The sequence below is a fragment of the Ailuropoda melanoleuca genome, chromosome 12 (genome assembly GCF_002007445.2).
Source record: "Ailuropoda melanoleuca isolate Jingjing chromosome 12, ASM200744v2, whole genome shotgun sequence".
NCBI lineage: Eukaryota > Metazoa > Chordata > Mammalia > Carnivora > Ursidae > Ailuropoda > Ailuropoda melanoleuca.
In genome coordinates this window covers 65,085,720-65,107,641 of record NC_048229.1, presented here as the reverse complement: position 1 = coordinate 65,107,641, position 21,922 = coordinate 65,085,720, and positions in this window count along the sequence as shown.

The following is a 21,922-nucleotide window of genomic DNA, read 5'->3' as shown; positions in this document are numbered from 1 at the left end:
TGCCTTACCTGCACTCTGGGTCACATCAAATGACTGGTTCAGGAAAGACTTTTCCGTCCCTTAATACTTAGAGCAATGGCTCTCAAACAGGGGCAATCTTCACACCCTCTCAGCCCCAGGGACATCTGGCAATGTCTGCAGACAGTTCCCGAAGTGGTGGTGGTGGCAGTGCCACTGGCATCTATGGGCAGAGGTCAGGGACGCTGCCAACCAGCTAAAAGGCACAGAACAGCCCTCCCATGTCAGTAGTACTGACAAGAAATGACTTTCAGAGACTCTCAGGATTCTCTCTTAGAAGTTCCAGAGAAGGAAAAACCTGGAGGGGGAAGGGTGTCCCCAAGAAGGTGGCAGGTCCATGGGCGTGTGCGTACAAGGGGAAGAGGATGTGCCTGGGTGATTATGGAGGTGATTAGGCAAACCTCTGTGTAGAGACAGTACCAATTTACTGAGAATCCTACTCCAAAAGTTAATTTGTAAATCGCTTCTTTGGCATGTCTTGGGTCCCCTGCCTGCCTCCTTCCAGAAGGAGTCCATATGGTGAAATGAAAGTCTCTGGAGATGAAATCAGAAGATCTGGGTGAAATCCCAACTTTGCAATAGTGAAAACCACCTTACTTTTCTGAGCCCCCATTCCCAGTTTTGAAAACTGGGGAGGGAAATGCTCCCCCTCCCACCACGGAGATGACAGCACGTGTTTGAACGTGCCTGGCTCTCTGCAGAGGCTTAAAGGTGACACTGTCATCGTCACTGTTTGTATGTCCACAATGTCTCATTAAGTGAAAAGAGTGTTTTGTACAAAAGAACATACTGTATGCGTCCAGTTTTTGCTCAATCTGAAAATCTGCCGAGCAAACAGTCTAGAAGTAATTATATCAGATGGCTGACACAAATTGTCCCTGAGTGGGGAGACACAAAACAAAAACAAGAGAGAAATAAATATATTACCTTTGGAATTAGGTAGTAAATACATGTTATTTCAACTCTTAAAAGTTATTTTTGTCAGAAGATATTTTATGGGAAAAAAAGGGATATTTTATGATGTGAGGAAATACCTAGGATACAATTCATTTAAGATTATTTATTTATTTATTTATTTGAGAGAGAGAGAGAGAGCGATGCAAAAGTAGGCAGGGCAGCAGGCAGAGGGAGAGGGAGAAGCAGGCTCCCTGCTGTGGGGCTCGATCCCAGGACCCCGGGATCATGACCTGAGTCGAAGGCAGACGCTTAACCGACTGAGCCCCCCAGGTGCCCCTAGGATACAATTTAAACAAGAACAAAAGCAAGGTAGAAATTGTGCAGGGCTGTGCTCTCTAGTACGGTAGCCACAAGCCCCATGGGGCGAGTCTGAATTGAGATACGCTCTAGTATAGAGAAAGAGAGATTTCAAAGACTCAAAGAGATTGTAAAGTATCTCATTAATAATTTTGGTAGTGAGGGGTGCCTGGCTGGCTCAGTTGGTGGTGTGCAACTCTTGATCTCAGGGTTGTGAGTTCAAGCCCCACGTGGGGTAAAGAGATTACTAAAAAAATAAATAAACTTTTAAAAAGATAATTTTAATAGTGAGTATATGAGGAAACGATTATAACTTGGGTCTACTGTGTGAAATAAAATATAATGTTAAAAGTAATTTTACCTCTTTGTGTTCATTTTTCTTTAACGAGGCTACCAAAACATTTAAAAAGACACGTGTGGCTCGCATCTGTGGTTCACGTATTCCTTTTCAATAGTGCTGATGTAAACAATATAAACGTGACTGTATGACAAAAAAAAAAATGCAGAGGAAAAAAAAAACAGATGGAAAAATACCAAACTCATTGCTATGACTGAATCTAAATGGCAGGATTATGGTTGACTTTCTCAGCTTCCTTACACTTTTCTGTGTTTCCCTAATGTTCTATGGGGTGCAGGGATCCCTGTGATAATCTGGAAAAGGGCAAAATGAGTCTAGATTCTCTCCTGGATTCCAGGGCACAAAACTGTTCTTTCTCAAAATGCATCGTGTGGGGACTGTTATTTTGTAGGTTGGAAAAGGATCTTCTAGCTGGCCACCCTCTCCTTCGGTCCTGGGTAGAAGGGCAAGGTCTGACCATCCTGCTCCCGGCTCTCCGTGGGGGCAGGGTAATCTTCTCTGGGCCTTCCCTACAAAAAGGGAACAGAGGGTGTGAGGAGGGTGAGGAGCGGCTCTTGACTCTCGGTGGATGCTCAGAACATCCCTGGGCAAGGAAATGAGTCATCCAGTGAGTCAGCCCCACCACCCTTTCATTCTCGGTATTGTTCCATGTCGCTGCCCCTGTGTCTGTCCCCCTTTCCCCTGACCCGTGCGTGTGTGGCCTTGAGTTGGCCCAAGCAGCCCTGGCTGAGAAGGGGTCCTGGGTGCCGAGTATCTAAGGTGCGTCTTTCCCGGTGCCACCTGTGGTCACACACCATTTCCTTTCGCCTTCCTAGCTACCCTTTCAACACAGGTGTGAGCAGTAGTCTCATTTCACAAGAGAGGAAACTGAGGCACAGAGGGGCAAACTACTTGGCCAAGGGCTCATAGCCAGGAAGAGGGTGAGGTGAGCTTCAAATTCCTGCTGGACTCCAGGGCTTGTCCTCTGAAACGTGACAGGCCCCCAGCACTCTGACTTTCCCAGAGCACTCACCTAGGTCCGCACCTGACAAGACAGAGAAGGAGCTAACAGGTGTCTTTCCACTGCCCTCTATTTCAGATGCCCGGGGTCCTGACGTGGGCTGCACGCCCAAAATATAGGTGGTCTGCTTGCCCTCCTCCAAACTCTGGGCCTGGGAAGGACTGGTATCAGACACTGACACCAGAGCATGACGTTAGGCCTATAGGGACACCTTCAGGGAGCAACTCCAGGTGAAATCCTACTCCAGTCCAGTCGTAGGGTGAAAGGCTGAAAGGAATTTAAGCCAGTGGGAGGCACACGAGGGTGACAGCTGGAGGAGAGGGTGTTCACGGTTCTGCTCCCTCCAGAGAACAGGAGCCCACCTACTCAAGGAGCCAAGTCTTGCCTCAGGGTTATTAGCAGGGTAGGTGGGGCAGGGCCGAGTAAGCAACGCTCACGTGATGAGGCTGCCACAGAATGCCACCCCCTCACAGATTCCACCAGGGAGAGTCATGCCTCGGCAGTAAGCATTTCTCTGTCTTGTAAATCTTTTTGATTTTTAAAAATAATGTAATGTGTGTATGTGTAATACATTCACATGGTTCAGAAATTATATAATGGTTATAATAAACATTATATATAATATTATTATATAATTTCTGAACCATGTGAATGTATTACACACACACACACACACAGAGAAGTTATTTTTAAAAGTCTTCCTCCTACGGGGTCCCCATCTGCCCAGTTCCTACCGCACCCCCATACTGACTGCTGTTATTAACTTCTTGTGTATCTTTTCAGAGTTTCTTTCTACATATGCAAATAAATACAAATACACACTGACGCATACCCTGCCACCCTTCCTTCTCTACAAAAGTTGCAGGCTCCTGTCACAAAACTAAAAATGCTGGAGAGAAGAACACATTACCAACACTTCAGTGAAAAGGAGTCCATAGGTATTTTCTTCCAGGAAGGAGCTGATGACCTGGGCCCTTTTCCTCTGTTTTCACATTTTTTTAAAAGTCAGCTTTCATGACACATGACATATGCATACAGTCGTGTAGCCACTACCACAATCAAGATCCAGAACAAATTCTCTTATTCACCTCTCTGCCCATCCTCTACCGCCAACTCCAGCCCCCAGCAACCCGGATCTGCACCCCCAGCCCCACCCAGCCCCTGGCAACCACTACTACGTTCTCTGTCCTAATAGTTTTGCTTTTTCCAGAATGTCATATAAATGGATCATGCAATATGTAAATTTTTCTGTCTAGCTCCTTTCACTTGGCAGACTTGTATTCCACAGTATGGAGGTACCACAGTTTGCTTCTCCTTTCATCAGCTGAAGGACATTAGGGTTGTTTGCAGTTGGGGGCAATCATCAGAATTTCTATGGACTTTCCTATACAGGTTTTTGAGTGAACATACATTTTCATTTTCATTGATCAATATATAGGAGTGGGCTTACGGGGTCCTATGGAGAGTGTGTATCATCTCATTTCTAATCCTTACAACAGCCCCATGATCTGGTCTTGCCAGCTCATTCTCAGAGGGCAAATCTGAGGGCCAGCGTGTTTTAGTAGCCTGCCTCCCACATCACCCATCAGTTAAGCGGCAGAGATGGGATTTGAACTCAGATCTAACTAAACACCAACTTCCTGCTTGTAACTTTGAGGTAACACTGGCTTTCTGGCACTCCGTTAAAAGGGGTCAGCGACATCTAGGCATAAGGCCTAAAGCCACAGATAAATTCCAAACCTCACTTTCTTTCTAATTTTGGCTCCCTTACAAGAAGTCGGTCTTCTGGTCTCGAGGAAATCCTGGTGGGGCCCCCTCTAGGCTGTGGTACACTCTGTTGCCTCAAGAATATTAGCTTTCCCAAAGGGAATGATTCCTAATGTCTATGAGTGGGTAAGGAATGTGCTCTTAAAAGTTTATAGTTCACTTAACATGCATCATCTCATCAGAGAACGATTTCACGAGGGGGTGGACCTGTCTCTCCCCGTAACCCACTCACAGAGCCACCAACACCTGCTGAGCAGCGTGCAGAGGGAGCCTATTTGTGACCCTTATTATTTCACTCTCTTCTGAGCTGTACACCCCTCCCTTTGTGCAATGACAAGCTGGCAATTCCAAACGCCCTCCTGGCACGCCTGGATTGGCAGGGTGGTGGCCTGGAAAGGGCACGGGCCCAGGACTCCAGTCCTTCCCTCAGGATTTTGTTGGGCATTAGGAAGGCTGCTGAGTGCCCAGCCTGGGTCCCAACACCAGGGAGCCAGTCAGCGAATGTCAGTCCCCTTCTCTTGCCCTGAGAGAGAGAGAGAGAGAGAGAGAGAGAGAGAGAGAGGTACCGAGCTAGCAAGCAAGCCACCGGAAGTGAGTCTCTCTCACCGGCGTGCTATATGCTTTCGTCAAGTCGCCTCCCTACCCTGGGCCTTTAGTTTCCACATTCATAAGAGTAGACCGGGTCCAGATTCACTGTATGGAATGTAATTATAAATGTAGCCTTTCAGCCTAAAGAAGAGGAATTAAGGGAAAAACCCCTTAATCTCCTGGCTGCCAGAAACCCTGCCCTCTCCAAGCAGAGAGATTTTACAGCCATGGAGAGGCTGCTGGACGTAGCAGGGAGAAGCCTGAATCTTACTGATCACATAAGGCCAGGCCCACCCAGGGAGCTGAGGGAATGCTTCAGAGACAGTGTCTCGGCCTCACACTCGTTGTAGGGGCTTGCGAGTCTCTGTAAAGTGGGAACATCAATGCATCTTCCTCCCTGGATTGTGGGGATGGGGATCTGGAGGACATATGTTCCTTGCTTAGCTACCTCAGTGGATTGTTTGCAGGTGAAGCGAGAGTGTGTGAGCCAGAAATCTCACATGAGCTCCTTTTGGCCTACACAAAGGGTGATCAACTTGTCCTGATTTGCAATAGAAGTTCCACATCCCAGAAAACTCCTTAGTCCTAGGCAAACCAGGACAGTTAGTCACCCTACCTACACGCCCATTTTTTTTTTTTTTAAATCAAACTCATAGCCAATGTTCAACGTTTAGAATTTCACATCAAACATTCCAAATGTCTGGAATCCCTTAAAAACAGTAGGATCTGGCAACTCTGTGCCCGCATAGGCACATGGAAACAATGGGCTGGGGCCTTGTGGTAGCAGCTGCTCTTACAGGGGCCAAGAACTTGCCACTTTGCCACAGTCCCCATCACTCCCTCCCGTCTTACACACATCCATCTTCTTTACTCATTGATATTAGCTACAGCACTGGGGTTTGCAACCTTTGGTGCAAATTCACTCTAACCTCTGAAGAGCTTAAAAATTTATGACGGAACTTTTAAAAGTTGCCCCTAGGGGCGCCTGGGTGGCTCAGACAGTTAAGCATCTGACTTTGGCTCAGGTCATGATCTCAGGGTCCTGGGATCAGCCCTTCATTGGGCCCTGTACTCATCGGGGAGTCTGTTTCTCCCTCTCCCTCTGCCTCTCCCCCACCCTGGCCCCGCTCCTAAGAGCTCTCTTGCTGTCTCTCAAATAATAAAAAATTTTTAAATTAATTAATTAATTAATTAATTTGCCCCTAAGTTGTTCTTTTTCAAATGGTCCAAGACAGGAACATTTTAATGGTTATAAAGCACCATCAATTTTCTGATTTTTTAAAGATTTTATTTATTTATTTGAGAGAGAAACAGTGGGGGGGGGCACGAGTTGGGGGAGGGGCAGAGGGAGAGGGAGCTTAACCAGCTGAGCCACCCAGGCACCCCTTCACTGATGTTCTTTATTTAAAAACAAAGTAATGTAGACTGTAAGAATCTACATTATTATGACATAAAACATACAAGGGCTGTCATTTTTTTTTTGATGTAAAAGAAAATGTTTTCCTCCTGCATTGACCCTCAAGCACAAATTCTAGTTGCAAGCAACAGAAATGTAATCTAAAGCAGTTTAAGGAGGAAGACAGAATGACAGTGCAAGAGAGGGAGAGGGTGAAGGGGTAGTGGGGTGGGGGGAGAGAGAGAGAGACAGAGGCAACTGACTGATTTAAAAGGTTCTGTAATCTAACACAGACCAGTAGGAATAGAGGCCTGGATCCAGGGTCAACTGGATTCAGAGAGACTTGGGCTCTGCTCCAGCCAGGACTCTGTTCCAGCTTCTCTTTGCAAATCAGCTTTATTCTCTCAGGCCAGCTTCTGCACATGGAGGAAAAAAGGAGCAAAGGCAGCTCTCGGCTCACATTTTTACTATCTGAACTCCAAAAGAGGGGGAAAAGGATGGGAGATGAGTAGTGGTGGTATTCTCTTTTCTACCTGTTGGAAGATCCAGTTAGAAAAATACTAGCGGAGAGTTCTGGCTGGCCTGGCTTAGTTTCTATAGGTGTACCTAGACCAATCAGGGATCTGTTCCCAGAAGAAAGGAGGGATAGGTGTTAGGCAGGTCTAAATCATAGACACTAATAGGTGGGTTATGTGGGTTGAAATGAGCTCCAGGGCCCTCCAGGCTGGAAAGCTCTTCTCTGCAGTCTAGTTTTTTGGTACCAATTATAGTAATCATGATTGCTTGCAATGTGCCAGGCACTGTTTTAATTGCTTTGCAGATACTATCTTGTTGAATCTTCTCATTGACCCTCTAAGAGAGTTTATTATCCCTGTTTTACAATGAGGAAACTGAGACACAAAGTGGTTAAGTAGTTAGACAACTTGTCCAAGCGGCAGACCCGGGCTGTGAATCCCGGTGGTCTGGCCAGAAATCCTATGGCTCCCTAGGATCACAGCTCTGCCTCTCTGGAGAGAGCTACACAGTAGACTATAAAAGATCCGTCACAAATGCCTGTGTGCCGGCGGTGTCAAAGGTGTGACCACTAATGGTGTGGCTTTCCATCTGTGAGCACGGGTGGGGGAATGGGTGAGAGGTCCCCCAGATTCCTGCCATGCTTGCTGCCTGTGCTGGGGAAGCCAGCTTTGATCTGTCTCTGAGCCACTGGGCACCGTGCTATCTGTTCATCTAGCCCTTTGCCAGCCAGCTTGGCCCGGACTCCTTCTGCTGCATTTTTGCTTCTCACCAAGCCTGCATTCAGCGACCCGAGCCCTGCATCAGGAATCAGAAAAGTCATATTTTGGTTTTTTGTTTTGTTTTGTTTTGTTTTGTTTTGTTGTGTGTCCCTGGTCCTAGCTCTGTCTGTAACAGAATACAAATAGCAGCGTGTTCAGTTGTTTGTCTGGGTTTTAGGGGAATTCAATTGATTCTGACAAATGTGTTGTGAATTTCTCCTCTGAGCCTAGTTATGAGGACAGGGTTATAGCAATAAATGAGAAGCAGACTCTGTCCTAAAAAAAGAAATTTAGGATACTTTTCATTTTTTAAAAAATCCTTATCTCTAAACTGCTCCATTCCAGATCAGGCAAAAGTTTTCTTTTTTTTTTTTTTTAAGTAGGCTCCACATGGAGCCCAGTGTGGGGCTTGAACTCAAAACCCTGAGATCAAGGCCTGAGCCCATACCCCTACTTTGACATTGTCCTTTATCTGCAGCTCCTGGTAAGCTTAAGCTGCCATGTTTTAATCACATGATTTGCCTTCTGACCACAGCTGATTGGCTCTGAGTGATCACCTGACCCAGGACTACCCATCCATAGGCTGAATTGAGCCAATCAGCTTCTGTTTCCTCCATAGTCTGACCTAATGGGATCAAAGAGCAGATGAAGATGGCTGGCCCTGGAGCAGGAGGGTATTGTGGTATTAGGGTGTCAAGCTTGCCCCAAGTAAAATTCTAGTAAGAGAGGGAAGGAGAATGGAGCATCCATAAAAGGGCAGAGGTGAGAGACAACCCGTGAGGCAATGCAGAGGGAGAGGAAGGGAAGAGAACCAGCCCAGTCTACCAGGTTGAGCCCCCTCCTATCCCATTTGAAGTCCACTTCCTAGCCTTGGATGTCTAATATACCTTTTAGGAGAGTCTCAGTTGAATTGAACAAGATTGACATGGCCTGAATTTCTTGCAAACAAACTGTGACTAGAATGCCAAAATATTTCATCCATTCCATGACTTTCACAGTTAAAATAACAAAGTGCAGATATTCCACCTATCCCAACAGCTGGAATACCTTTTAATCCACCTTTATATCCCCCCTACTTCCCTTGTCTAGAACATGGTCCATGCTCAGTAAAAGCTTGATGAAGGAATGAAGGAATATTTATCTCTAAATTTCTCTGCCTGGTTTTCCAGCCTCCCCCATCTGTCCCCATATCTAACCTCATTTCCCACTACTCCTCACTACACACCCTTCACTGTGGTTAAACCAGTCTCACCAAGACATCTGACCATTTCTCTGGGCCTTTCCTCATGCTGGAATGCCCTCCTCCCTCTTCACCTATTTATTCTTAATATCATTCCCCTCCTTCTGGATTCATTCCTCAAATACTTACTGAATGCCCACTCTGTATCAGGCATTATGCTAAGTGCCAGGCTCCAGCAGAGAACAAAACACATAGGCTTTCTGTCACCATGTTGCTTACTGTCTTACGAACTTTCTCCAAGAGCCCCCCAACTCCCACTCATCTCCATCTTCTCTTACATCTTGTAAGATTTATTCTCACTACCTCACACTGCTATCTGTTAACAGTTTCTCTTGAATTTGTCTGGCCCACCAGGCCTCCTCCTGCAAGCTGGATTTTATGTGTCTTGAGGGCTAGAGCTGGAATTTTGTACTTTTTCTATTTATATTTAGGTGGCTCAGCATTGGGGACACAGTGGGCACCTAAAAAATCATTCTTCACTGCCTGCCTGCTTGATTGAAAGTGTCTCCTGCCCTCTTGGCCTGGAAAATGGAAGGACAGAGAGGTATTTGTCTCTCTTTGCAATCCTGGGAATAAACATCAGCCTGGGTTTCAGCTGATCCCAATAACCCTGGCCATAAAGCACCATCTAAATCCAGGGTAGAGATGAACAAATAGAGGTTTTATTTGTTCTGTTTAATCCTGGGTACTCCAGGGGAGGGCTTCACAGACCTCCTTGCCGCAAACCTATGCTAACAAACAAGACACCGCTTCTTTGGCCTGTACAGCGTCCTCTTACCTACGAGTCAGCTCCCTTGTCTCCAGCCCTTCTGAAAGACGCCTTTCAGCTCTGCATCTTTACTGGGTGGGAGGGAAAAAAAAATAGGGGCACTAGATTTCATTCTCTCTCCAGACATAAGCAAAGGTGGTTCATCCCACACCGAGCCCAGCAAGCTCTCACCACAGAATTTCTCTGCATAAAGTGCCTTTTTGAAACACAAAGTTACTCTTTCAACTCAGGAAGGGAAAAAATAATCCACCAACCAACCCCAAAACCTGCACTTGGCCAAAATCCTGAGTTCGATGACAGGATCGGAGTGAATCACTTCTCTCTGCTCTGATTGCGTCAGCGACAGGCAGCTGGGAGGTGTTTGGTCCCCCAGTAGAGGCCTTATGCCACATGTGTGCCGAATTCTGATTCCCTTTTTGCTTGTGAGCAGCGCCATCTTAACTAACACAGGACAGGAATTAGGTTCAACCCATCTGGCTGAGTCCAGGGACTGACAGTTCCGGGAGAGGATCTGTTACAACACGAGGGGCTGTTGCTTTTGTGCCTTAGGCTCAAACCCAATTCGTTCCATCTCTCTGTCACCTGAGACACTCTACAATACCCTTGACATGAAGTCTTAGCTCATAGGTATTCCAAACTTTCCACGATATGGAGCACTTTTTGAACAAAGTCTTCATAAGTACCCTGCCCTTGCTAAACATTATGGATGTTATTTCATTAGAAGTGAAAACAACCCAAGCAACCCTACGAGGTAGGTGCATTGGTTATCTCTCAGAGATCCAGAAACTGGGACCCAGAGAGGAATCTCTGAATTACAGACATAGGAGCCGGGACCGAGAGAAGTAGACTACCTTGTCTATACCTAGTAAATGACTGAGCCAGGACTTGGACCCAAGCCAGCTGACTCCAAAACCAGTGCTCTTTAGCACTATGCCCATAGTTCTTGCTTTGTTCTCATCTTTCTGAGAAATCTGCATTCTCTAAAGACTGAAGAAAATTCCATACCCTTCCAGATGTCTGCAGCACTCTCTGGCCTTCCCTAACCTGACTTACTTCCTCTTACCTGGTAGCACCTCTCAGGCCACTTGGAAATAATCATTCCTTCATGCAGCAAATATTAAACACCTATATAGGCCAGGCCTGTTCTAGGAGACTCAGCAGCAAACAAAACAGATAAAAAATCCTTACCTTCATGGACTCCACATTCTAGTGGAGGGAGGGAGGACAGATGCTAAAGAATATAGAGGTCACCTGGCTGGCTCAGTTGGTAGAGCAGGTGATTCTTGATCTTGGGGTCATGTGTTTGAGCCCCACATTGGGCACAGAGCTTACAGGAAAAAAAATATATATATATATATAAACACATGAAACTATATGTATAGTAGGCAACAGTAAGTGCTAAAGAGAGAAATAAGACAGAGAAAGGAGATTGAGAATATCTGAGAAAGTGTACAATTTTAGTCAGGATGGTAAGGGGAGGCCTTACTGAGAAAGTAGTACTGGATTTAAGATCTACAGACATGATGGGGCGCCTGGGTGGCACAGCGGTTAAGCGTCTGCCTTCGGCTCAGGGCGTGATCCCGGCGTTACGGGATCGAGCCCCACATCAGGCTCCTCCGCTATGAGCCTGCTTCTTCCTCTCCCACTCCCCCTGCTTGTGTTCCCTCTCTCGCTGGTTGTCTCTATCTCTGTCAAATAAATAAATAAAATCTTAAAAAAAAAAAAAAAGATCTACAGACATGAGAGTGAGCCGAGTGAGGGGAAGGGCATTTGAAATGGAAGGGCAACTGTGAAGGCACCGAGGCAGGAGTGTGCCTGGCATGCTCAAGGAATGGCAAGGAGGCCAGTGTGGCTGAAGTAGGAGAAGTGAGGAAAGAGCAGTTGCACATGAGGAGAGCGGGGGAAGGAGAAGAGACTGGACTCCAGAGCCTTGCAGGTCATGGTCAAGGTGTTGGCGCTCATTCAGAGTGAAATGGGAAGCCACCAGAGGGTTTTGAGCAGACATGCATTTTAATAGTGTCCCTCTGGTGGCTGCGCTGAGAGAAGGCTGAAGGGGGACAATGTTGGGAGGCTATTAATAACCCAAGAGAGAAATGATGGAGGCTTGGATGGAGGGCAGTGGTGACAGCAGTCAGATTCTGGATGTATTTTGAAGTTACATCAGTAGGACTTCCTGACACAATGAAGATGGGAAGTGAGAGAAAGAGAGGAGACAGGAGTGACACCCAAGTTTTTGGACTGAGCATCTGGCAGATGGAAGATTTATTGAGATAAGGGTGGAGGGACAGGTGTGAAGGAGGGATATCAGGAGCTCAGTTTTGGATATAAGTTTGAGATGCCTGATTCAAGATCTAAGTGAGTGGGTAGTTAAATAAATATTTGTGGAGTTCAGGGAAGAGATCTGGCCGGAAACACAAATATGGGAAGTCATTGGGGTGTGGATGGTATTTTTTAAGCCACAATATTGAGTAAAATCATCCAGAGAGTCAAAGTAGCTAAGGAGGTGAGGTCTAAAGACAATACCCTGGGGCACTCTAACATTTAGAGGTCAAAAAGATGAGGAGGGGGGAGGCTGGGTTGGTTGGTTGAGTGTCCAACTCTTGATTTTAGCTCAGGTCATGATCTCAGGGTCCTGGGATCGAACCCCTGGTTGGGCTCCCTACTCAGTGGGGAGTCTGCTTCTCTCCCTCTCCCTCTCACTCTGCCCCTCCCCCTGCTTGCTCTGGCTCTCTCTCAAAAATAGATAATTCTTAAATTAAAAAAAAAAAAAGATGAGGAAGAACCAACTGGAGACTAAGAAGGAACAGATAGGGATATAAGAAACAACCCAGAAGTGGTTCAAGGAAGAGAGAGAGATCAATTGTGTCAGATGCTTCTGATTGGTCAAGTAACAAGAGGACTGAAAATTGACCCATCAGATAAAAAGAAGAAATGCTTAATTAAATAGTTCTCTTGTTTTGTTTAGATATGTATTCATCTAGACTTCTCAACTGATGGCAAGTTTGGGAAGAACAGGGATTGGTTCTCATTATTATTCTGTACCCTGCTCCTCCCACCTCACCACTCCTCTCCTTCCCCTCTTTCAGTCAACCACCCCCACCCCTACACCTGACTTTGCTGGAGTCTGGGGGTTGATTTACCAGCCAAGGGAACCTTGATCCTGAGCTTAAGCACCAGAACAATCTCTAAGGCAAGTCACTGCTTCCCAGGTCTGGTTAAGGGAGTAAGTTGCCACTACCACTTTAAAGAGAAGAAGATGGGGGCGCCTGGGTGGCAGAGCGGTTAAGTGTCTGCCTTCGGCTCAGGGCGCGATCCTGGCGTTATGGGATGGAGCCCCACATCAGGCTCCTCCGCTATGAGCCTGCTTCTTCCTCTCCCACTCTTCCTGCTTGTGTTCCCTCTCTCACTGGCTGTCTCTCTGTCAAATAAATAAATAAAATCTTAAAAATAAATAAATAAAGAGAAGAGGATGAAGAAAAAAGGGGGGGCCCTGGGTGGCTCAGTTGGTTCAGGTCACGATCCCGGAGTCCCCAGATGGAGCCCCGCATCTTGCTCCCTGCTCAGCAGGGAGTCTGCTTGTCCCTCTTCCTTTGCCCCCCCCCACCCAACTCTCTCTCTCTGTCATTCTTGCTCTCTCTCAAATAAATAAATAAAATCTTTGAAAAAAATAAAAATAAAGAGACGAGGTTGGGAGGGATAAACCGAGGATGGTAGAAGGGGAAGAGGAAGACGCCAATGCAGAGGGAAAACAATTTTTGCTTAGCATTTGTTGTCAGGAAGCAAAGGAATTTATCTTGGGGCTGCATGGCTCCTTGATTTAGATAAAGTCAGTCATTAATGAGCCTTTTCCAGTTGGCTCCATCCCGGAGCCTAGACTAGGGAAGGGGTTGAGAACAAAATTCCTCTGCACTGACTTTTTCCCTGGCAGGTGAGGAAGACAGGTACGTCAGAGCCTGGGAAATGGAAGAAAAGAGATGGGAGAAAGATGGCTGGCACAGAGTTCCCAGAGGCGGGGCTAGGCTGAGGAACCCGTTTTAAGAGCGGTTAAGTCTAACATCAACTTCTTTGAACTTTCTGTTGAAGAAATAATAGATCTAGAAAGAAATATGCACCACTGGATGAATTTTCACACACTCATAAAACCCGTACTCAAGTCAGGCACCCCGGGAGCCCCTGTCATGTTCTCTTCCCGTCATGACTCCACCCAAGGGCAATCACTGTCCTGACTTTGAACAGCATAGACTAGTTTTGCCTGTTTTTGTACATTATGCAAATGAGTTGTGCCTTTCAGCATCTGACTTCTTTCGTTTCACTTTGTGTTGATGAGGGTCATTCACACTGTTGCATACAGTCGCCCATCTTACAGCCTCAGGGCTGTAGACTATTCCATTATATGATGATAACGCTATTGATTTATCCCTTCTGTTGATGCGCATAGAAATTCTTTCCATTTGGGGGCCATTACAAATAGTGCTGCTACAGACATATTTGGACATGCCTAGAATTCACTTTACCCCTCAACAGTTTATTTGGAAATGTTTCAAACATAGAAAATTGAGATAATTGTATAGTGAACATCCTAGATAGGAGCCACTTATATTTTAAATGAATACGGTACTAAAAAATGTAATATTGTACTATATTTGCTTTATCACTTATCTATCCTTCACCCATCGATAAAGCCATCCCCCCCCCACCCCGCTGTTGGTGCATTTCAGTGTAAGGTGCATTTTCATTCATTTCACCCCAAACATTTCAGTATATCCATCACTGACAAAAAATTTACTATTTTTTCTTTAAGGGAAAATTTACACAAAGTGAAATGCATTCACGTTAACAGCATTATTCAATGAGTTTCTGAAATGCATATACCTGTATAACCCAAACCCCTATCAAAATATAAAATATTATCATCCGGAAAGTTTCCTTGTGCCCCTTCAGTCAATCCCCCCATCCCCCACAACCACAGTGTTCTCATTTTTTTTTTTTTACCATCGATGAGTTCTGCCGTCTTTAGAACTTCATGTAAATGTAATCATACAGTATGTACTCTTTTGTCTAATGCTTCTTTCACTCAGCATAATATTTCTAAAATTCATTCATCGTGTTGCATGAATAAGTAGTTTGTTCCCATTCGTTGCGTGAATATACCACAATTTGTTTATACATCCTCCTGTTGACTGACATCTGGGATGTTTCCAGTTTTGGGCTTTATAAAGAAAAATGCTATTACCATTCCCATACTAGTCTTTTTGTAGACATATGCTTTCATTTCTCTTGGGTAAATATCAAAAACCAAAATTGCTGGGTCATAGGGGTATGTTTAGTTTCATACGAAACTCCCAGACCTTTATTTCAAAGTAGTTATGTGATTTTACACTCCCACTAACAAAATAGGAAAGTTAATATCGTTCACTGCCCTTGCTTACTTTTGCTGTTGTCAGTCTTTTAATTTAGGCTATTCTGGTGGGGATGTAGCAGCACCTCGTTTTAATTTGGTTTTCATTTGCATTTTCCTGATAATTAGTGATATTGAGACATTTTCAAGTGCTCCATTGGCCATTCATCTATCTTCCTTTGTGTAGGGCCTGTTCAAATTTTAGCCATTCTTATAGGGTTGTTTGTCTTTTTTGCTCTTGAATTACAGGAGTTCTAAGTTCTAAATGTCAACCCTTTGTCAAATAAATGCTTTCTTTACAAATAATGTCTCCCAGTCTACGGACTGCCTATTCATTTTCTTGAATGTCTAAAAAAAAAAATCTTCGCTTATCATCAAGCCAAGAAGTTGTTGTCCTAGGTTTTCTTACAGAAGTTTTATAATTTTAGTTTTTGCATTTAGTTGTATGATCCATCTCATATTAATTTTTGTATATAGTACAAGATAATGATTGAAGTTTTTTTTTCTCTTATGGATATCCTTTCATTTCAGCATCATTTGTTGCAAAGACTCTCCCTGTTAGATCACTTTGGTACTTCTGTCAAAAATTAAATGACCATTTAAATGTATTTCTGAGCTCTATTCTGTTCCATTAACCTACCGGTTGACCCTTATGGTAGAACCCCATTGTCTTGATTCCTGTAGCTTTATAGTAAATCCTGAAGTAACATGAGCCCTAAATATTCTTTTTTTTTTTTCTTTCAGTATTGGTTTGGATATTTTAGGTCCTCCACATAAATTTTAGAATCAATTTGTCATTTTTTTTTCACTTTGTCATTTAAAAGAGAAGTTGGCTGGGAGTGCCTGGGTGTGTCACTCAGTTAAGCTTCTGACTGTTGGTTTTGGCTCAGGTCACGATCTTGGGGTCCTGGGATCCAGCCCCTTGTTGGGCTACCTGCTCAGTGAAGAGTCTACTTCCTCTCTGCCTCTGCCCCTCCCCCTGCTCATGCTCTCCCTCTCAAATAAATAAATAAAGCTTAAAAAAAAAAAGTCTGCCAGGATTATGGAGACTTTGTTGAATCTATATATCAATATGGCTGGAATTGGGTGGAATCCACAAATAATACTGAGTCTTCCAAGCTATGACAGGGCACATGTCTACATTTATTAGGTCTTCTTGAATTTCTCTCAGCAATGATTGGGAGTTTTCAGTGTACAGGACTTGCCTTTTGTTAAACTCATCCCTGAGCATTTTTTTTGATACTATCATAAGTGGAATTTTTTTTTAATTTCATTTTTCCAATTGTTTGCTGTTGGTACACAAATTACAATTGATTTTTAAAATAATAACCCTGCATCCTGTGAAGTTGCAAACTCCATTTATTAGCTCGGTTGTAGATCTCTTAGTATCTTTTTTAAGATTTTTTTTTAAGCAATCTCTACACCCAAAGTGGGGCTCAAACTTATAACCCTAAGATCAAGAGTCTCATGGTCTACTGACTGAGCCAGCCAGGTGCCCCTTTCAAGTATTTCTACATAAACAATCATGTCATCCTCAAATAGAAGTTTGACTTCTTACTTTCCAATTTTTATGTCTCTTGTATTATTGCACTGACTAGGATCTCCAATACAATGTTAATACAAAAGGTGATGGGGTGCCTGGGTGGCTAAGTCTTTAGGCATCCCAGGGTCCTGGGATCGAGCCCTGCACCAAGACCCTGCATTGAGCCCCTGCAATGAGCCCCTGCATTGAGCCTGGCATAGAGCTCCTTGCTCAGCAGGGAGCTTGCTTCTCCCTCTGCCTGCTGCTCCCCTGGTCATGCTTTTTTTCTCTCTCTGTCAAATAAACAGAAACCTTAAAAAAAAAAAGGTGAGAGTATATTTGCCTTGTTCATAAGCTTAGGCGGAAAACATTCATTATTTCACCATTAAATACCATGCTAGCTCTAGATTTTTTCACAGATCCCCTTTTTCACATTGAGGAAGTTCTTTTCTATTCCTAATTTGCTGAGAGTTTTTGTCATGAACACATGTCAAAAATGTCTTGTTTGTTTCTACCTGAGATGATCTTTTTGTTCTGTTAATACGGTGCATTACATTGATTTTCCAAAGTTCGGCAGGCTTTGCATTCCTGAGATAAATCCCACAGGTTATGATGCATTATCCTTTTTACATTTCATTGATTTTATTTGCTAATATTTTGTTAGGAATTTTTGCATCTATGTTCATGAGAGATATTGATATTTAACTTCCTCCCTCCTCCCTCTCTCTCTCCCCCTCTTTTTTCCTAGCTAATGTCTTTCAAGTTTTGGTATCAGGGTTATACTGGCCTCAAAAAAACAAACTGGAAAGCATTCCTTTCTTCTCGATTTTCTGGAAGAGTTTTTGTAGCATTGGTAACATTTTTCTTAAATATTTGATAGAATTCACCAGTAGACCATCTGGACCCGGAATTTCCTTTGCAGGAAGGTTCTTGATAATGCATCCAATTTACTTACTAGTAAAAGGGACATTCAGATTTTCTATTTTATCTTAGGTCTGTTTTGGTAAGACATAATTTTCAAGGAATTTGTCCATTCCATCTACATTGTCTAATTTATTGGCGTAAAGTTGTTCACCTCATTCTTTTATAGCCTTTTCATATCTTTAGTGAGGTGATATGCCTTCTTTTGTTCCTGATATCGGTGGCTTGTCTACTCTCTTTACTGGGGGGCAGGGAGAAGGTGGACAGTTTGGTTAGGGTTAATTAATTTTGTTACCTTTTCAAATAACAAAATTTTGGCTTTGTTAAATTTATTTATTGTTTATCTGCTTTCTATTTTATAATTTCTGTTCTTCTCTTTATTATTTCCTTTCTATAATTTACTTCAGGTTTACTTTGCTCTTCTTTTTCTAGCTTCTGAAAGTGAAACACAGGCCTTTTTACCAATATTAGGTTTTACAGCTATAAATATGTCTCTAAGAACAAACTGGGTTTGTTTCATCTTGCAAAGTTTGGTATGTTGTATTTTTATAATGATTCAGTTCAAAATATTTCCTAACATTCTCTGAGATTTCTTGGACTATTTGTTATACAGAACTATGTTATGCTGTTTAATTTCCAAGTGCTTGGGGTTTTCTGCATATGTTGTTATTGATTTGTAATTTAACTTCACAGTGGTCAGGTAACATACTCTGTATGATTTCCGCCCATTTCAACTTATTGGGGTTTGTTCTATTGCCCAGAATATGAACTACCTTGGTGAATATATCGGGGGCACTTGAACTTGAAAGTAATGTGTATTCCAGTGGGTGCTTTGTTCTGTAAATATTAATTAGATCAAGGTGGTTGAAAGTGTTATTCAAATCTTTTATGTCTTTACTCATTTTTGTCTAGTGGTTTTTTAATGGCTGAGAAACTGATGTTAAAGTGTTCCAACTATTATAGTGAATTTGTGTATTTCTCCCTTTAATTCTGCCATTCTGTTAGTTTTTCTTTCATGTATTTTGAAACTGTGTTATATATGCTTATTATACCTTCCTGGTGATATTTATTATTGTGAGACTTTTTTTTATCTCCCGTGATAGTCTCCATCTTAAAATCTACTTCATTTGACATGAATTTAGCCACTTCAACTTTCCTATATTTACTGCCTGCATACTGCATCTTTTCCCATCCACTTCCTATCAACCTCTCTGTCTCTCATAGGCAGTACTGTTGGGCCATGCTATTTTTATGTGTTCAGACAAATTTTTAAGCTTAATTAAAATTTTTAATTTTTTAATTGAAGTGTTTTAGACTATAACCTTTATTTAATTACTGATATGGTTGAATGCTGGTCTACCATTTTACTATTTCCTTCTCTTTATCCCCCATTTTTTAATTTCTCTGTTCCTCCTCTCTTGCCTTTTTTGGGGGATTAACTGAATATTTTTTAGAAGTCTACTCTAAGCTATCAATTAGCTTTTTTGTTATCTTCTTTGCATTTTTAAAAAAAGATTTTATTTATTTATGTGACGGAGAGACAGCCAGCGAGAGAGGGAACACAAGCAGGGGGAGTGGGAGAGGAAGAAGCAGGCTCATAGCAGAGGAGCCTGATGTGGGGCTCGATCCCTGAACGCCGGGACCANTAGAGACAGCTAGCGAGAGAGGGAACACAAGCAGGGGGAGTGGGAGAGGAAGAAGCAGGCTCATAGCAGAGGAGCCTGATGTGGGGCTAGATCCCTGAACGCCGGGACCACGCCCTGAGCGGAAGGCAGACGCTTAGCGACTGTGCTACCCAGGCACCCCCTCTTCTTTGCATTTTTAAGAAATGGTCCCCATAGAAATTATAATATATCTTAACATTTCACAGCCTATTTAAAATTAATATTGTACCACTTCATGCAAAATATGTATTAAGTGTTAATCTATGTAAGTTATAAACCTCACAATACAATGTTAAAATGTTTGCTTTAAACATTCATAAATATTTTAAGAAGTGGAGAGAAAACTGGTTTCTTATATTTATTCTTATATCTACTATTTCTGATGCTCTTCATTCTTCCCGAAGATCCAAATTTCTACCTGGTATCATTTCCTTTTGCTCTGAAAAAAACTTCCTTTAGCATTTCTTAACAGTGTGGATCCATTGTCTATGAATTCTCTTAGATCTTTTTTATCCATAAATGTCTTTACTTTTCAATGGTTTCCTGTCCAGGACTATGCTGTCGTGCCCTTCTCTGTTTCCCACAAGACTTCAAGAAAAGTCTGCTTCACAAAGAGCTTGGTTACTGGTGCCTTGGGGAACATGGGGAGAAAAGCGTCTGTCGGAGGAAAAAGCTTTGCCCAGAGAAGACCACAGCTAGGGGGCAAGAGGTCCAGCAGAGATCAAGACTCACAGCAGCAGAAATTGAGAACAGAGATGATGCAAACTGTCCTTCTTTTGACGTGGGAGCAACCCAAAGTTTCTGCGATGATGCACACACCTCCAAGCCTCTCATTGGGATGTTAGAGGGAAAGTAACCTCAGAGACATGGAGCTTTTGAGGGCATTCAGGTTACACAAAAGACAAGTTTAATTCAACTTGACAAGTATTATTAAGTGTGTAATGTGTACTTTCAGTCCTCTGGGCCTTCATTAGGACTTTTCAGAAATCTTACTTTTGAGCTGGGGAATGTGCAGACTCAGCAGAAAGGTTCCCTTCCCATTGGCCTGTGGGGTCAGCTGACTCCATGACTCCACCTGGGAAGTTGCTCACCAGCCAGAGGCTGCCAGATGTGCCCCATAAACAGGTAAACGTGTCAAAACAGAGAGAGGTGAAAAAAGCTTGCTCTCACTACCAGTGATCCTTGGGAAAGAACTTTTCCTAAGACACGTGTTGCTCAACTCACCAAAGCCAGGCATGTCCAGGGCACGTGGTGTGGGAACTTCTCTAGCTTTCCCTGGGAAAGCATTGTGCCCACGTGCAGGGCTGGGGCCGGGCGAGGCAGGAGGGGCACTTGCCTCAAGTGCAAAATTGAAAAGGGCGCGAAAAATCTCAGAAATCCAGATAAAGAACATTTGACTGCAATATTTTCCTTTAAAAAAATTTTAATGTCTAAAAGCTCTATGATGAACAAAATATTAAAATTTTAAATAAGACGGTGTGACTCTGCTCTTGTGTAATTCCCATCACTTGCCATCTCCTGCCTGGTCCCACCCACGCTGGGCCCTGCCTTGACTTCAAATGTTGGTGTTTTGTTCATCATGGATATTTTTGCCTTAATCTTGATTTTAAGAAAAAAATCCATTAAAATGGCATTTATCTTGCTTACTGTGGCTTTTGACGCTGTCTTAAATTTTGCATTTGCCTTACCCTAGTACCAGCCCTGAACATCCTTAGAAACTATTTATTTATTTATTTTTAAAGATTTTATTTATTTATTCAACAGAGATAGAGACAGCCATCGAGAGAGGGAACACAAGCAGGGGGGTGGGAGAGGAAGAAGCAGGCTCCTAGCGGAGGAGCCTGATGTGGGGCTCGATCCCATAACACCGGGATCACGCCCTGAGCTGAAGGCAGACGCTTAACCGCTGTGCCACCCAGGCGCCCCCTTAGAACCTATTTAAAATCTCCCTGGCCACTCTCCTCCAGCCCATCAAAAGAAATCCCCCCACATACTTTGATGAGGAGGAGGCATTTTTCATATATAAACATAAAAAGCTTACTGGCAACATTAATAAAAGCCAAAGGAGGGCTTTGCGTAATCTCCTGACACAGTTCGTTGAGCAGTATTATAAACAGGAGTTCTAACAGACTTCTAGATCCCAGAGTAAAAATTCATCAACAAAAATGATCTTACATTTCTTCACTGATCATAAGACTAAGAACTAAGGCTGAAAAATACAAGAATCTGAGCGTATGTTGTTACATGGGTTATAATGCACTTTAATGGATTATGTATTCATGATTTCAGTTGGATGGAATCATTAAACCTCAGGTCCGATACTTCATGGTGAAGTGTGGTCAGCATGGGTGCCATTCATCAAATAATGAATCCCTTTTACTTAATCCCATTGCATGTCAGTAGAGGCAACATGGAATAACAGTGAGAACTCTAGATTGTAAATCACAGTTAAGATACGTATTACCCACAACAATTTGAGCAAGTCATAAAATGTCCCTGGGTCTCACGTTCCTCATCTGTAAAAGGAGCCTACAAATTTAGCTTAAATACCATGTCATTAAAAAAAAAAAAAACTTGATTGTTTGCTTTTTTTTTTAAGATTTTTTTTATATTTGAGAGAGAGAGAGTGTGCTCCCGTGAGTGAGCATGGGCAGGGGGAGGGACAAAGGAAGAGGGAGAAGCAGACTCCCTGCTGAGAAAGGAGCCAGATTCGGGGCTCCATCCCAGGACCCTGGGATCATGACCTGAGCTGA